We start from the raw sequence: 2,498 nt of genomic DNA, 5'->3' as shown, positions 1-2,498 counted from the left end.
GTGAGGCAAGCCAGGCACATTTAGGGAGTCATTCATTCTCAGGTGCACACCCTGTACTTGCAGAACTTTGAAAATTAGCATCTCCTTAAATTTTTTTTAATAATTTTTTTAATTTTCCCACTGTACAGCAAGGGGGTCAGGTTATCTTTACATGTATACATTACAATTACATTTTATCCCCCATCCTTTTTTCTGTTGCAACATGAGTATCTAGACAAAGTTCTCAATGCTATTCAGCAGGATCTCCTTGTAAATCTATTCTAAGTTGTGTCTGATAAACCCAAACTCCCGATCCCTCCCAATCTCCTTAAATTTTTTAACCTAGGCTCTTGGCTTGCCTCATTCCAAACCAGGCCTCCAGCCAGATATGGAGTCACTTAAAATTCAAGTCAAAGAGAGCCATTTTTACTAGTTATCAGATTGATCAACAGCTACCATTTTTCACTATTAAAGCCTGTGGCATTTGTTATGTTGAGTAGTAGAGCACTGGTTATTGACCAAGTCAGAGAGCAGAAGCATTAAAGTACCTACCCCTGGACTGTGTCCTTTTTGATATGATGTCAGCTAATCATTTTAAGGCTGTGAATTCTCTTTTTGTTGTTGTTGTTGTTGTTTTGTTTTAGGGCTGTACCCAATGCACATGCAAGTTCCCGGGCTAGGGATCAAATCTAAGCTACAGCTGCCAGCCTATGCCACAACCACAGCAACACCAGATCTGAGCTGCATCTGTGACCTACACCACAGCTCAAGGCAACACTGGATACTTAACCTACTGAGTGAGGCCAGGGATCAAACCCTCTTCCTCATGGGTACTAATCAGATTAATTACCATTGAGCCACGATGGGAACTCCAGGCTGTGAAGTCCTGAGTCAAGCAACAATTGACCAGAGAGTTAAAAATTAACTATAAAATACATTATATTATACTATCTGTGCTGAAATATTTTAAATTCAGGCATCGTAACAAATCTGACTGTCCAAGGAGGTTATGAGGCATATGTAGGTCTCAAAGAGATCTCTAGAAAAAAAAAAAAAAAGTAGAGATGATGAATATAGCATACCCTCCACCCCCTTATTTATAAAGTACTTCTCGGCCCCCAGTGTCACACCTGGGTCTCTCTTGCTGAGGTATAGCTGATGATGTGTTACTTACCTGGTATTTGAACTCCAAAATTGCCAGGTGTCCTCCTTCTCCTATTCTTCCTTTCTTCTATCTTTTTTTCCCCTGGAACCACAGGTTTAGGAAACCATTTCCCTTTACAGAATGTGAACAACTTCTGCCCTAAGATTGAAAAACCTTTTTCTACCTAGATGTGTTGTGGTGACCTGCCCCCCTTTTAACTCCTACTTCCAGTCTTTCTCCCAAAGAAGTGAATACACATATTCACTAATGTGTAAAGTGATCATATCATTTTCAAATAGTTTCTTCCCAAATCAATGGTTTGGATGCTCAGGAGGATCTGACCCATATGTCATCTGCATTTATCTTTATTTTCTTACATACTTATTCAAAGAGAAAATTGTTCACCTGTACATTGCTATGGTTCCGGTGGCCATGGCAGCAAAAATCTTCTATTGCAAAGATGAGAGAAAGAGAGAGAGAAAGAAACTGAGAGATTGAGACAGAGAGACAAAGAAAGAGAGAAAGAGAAGGAAAAAAAAAAGAGAGTGGGAGTTGATTAGCAACAGGACTGAGGAAGAAATTCACAAAGCAGAGCAATACTTGAGGTAACCAGTACTTTTGGTAGTTAGAGCTCACCTGTGGGGATAGTAGATTGGCTCAGTCTCTCACTAATCTGGAAGAAAAACAAGGAGATGAGACAAAGTGTTGAAAAGGTAATTAGTGTTCTACAGGAGTTCAGCTCTCATCTTTCTTGGTTCATACCCTTTAAAAAATGATGGTTCTCTATGTGTTTAATTAAAGTTTGAAATGGCTATTCACCTTCATAAATCATTTCCACTGCCCAAGGAATCAATGGCTGTGATGGCAGTGAGGGGTAACTAGGGCTGCATTGAATTCCCTGGGGCTGAAAACTGAATGCTATTTATCGGAGCACTGGAGGAACATTTTCTATGCCCGGAGCTATATTTCACTCTGCAGTCATGGAGAGTTGAGGGTTCCAATCGAAGCTTTAACTGGCTGGTTTTCTTTCAAAGCCTAGCCAGAAGAGCTGTGCATGCAGAACAGCAAGGATTGAATGGCTCGAATCATCACCTAGGTGATCAGTCATAAGGCCAGATTGTCCCTGAAGGACTGAAAGATGCTTTCTTTTAAATGTCCTTATTGATTTTCCCTATAAGCAGGGCTGCGGTAAGTACAAGTACCCCATTTCCAGGGTAGGTCACTGAGGCCCAGATGGAAAGGGATGTTTTCAGAGGGACACAATGCATGGATGATGGAAATGAAAAGGAAAAAAAAAAAAAAAACAATGTCCTGAATTTTGGATGAATTGAGTTTCAGAGTTAACAAACTGAGCTTTTCTTGCCTGAGCCACTCT

At 40.4% G+C, this 2,498-nt stretch overlaps 1 long non-coding RNA gene across 1 annotated transcript; it reads right to left on the bottom strand.

Moving 5' to 3' along the window:
• Nucleotides 861-2,111, bottom strand: LOC110260137. Its single transcript, XR_002342986.1, has 4 exons — nucleotides 1,943-2,111; nucleotides 1,760-1,796; nucleotides 1,529-1,572; nucleotides 861-1,018 (listed from the first exon to the last, which is right to left on the bottom strand). It is a non-coding gene; the product is annotated as an uncharacterized LOC110260137 (long non-coding RNA).

This window comes from Sus scrofa, chromosome 3 (assembly GCF_000003025.6).
Source record: "Sus scrofa isolate TJ Tabasco breed Duroc chromosome 3, Sscrofa11.1, whole genome shotgun sequence".
NCBI lineage: Eukaryota > Metazoa > Chordata > Mammalia > Artiodactyla > Suidae > Sus > Sus scrofa.
The sequence above is the reverse complement of the archived record's forward strand: the minus strand, read 5'-3'. Positions and strand labels throughout refer to the sequence as shown.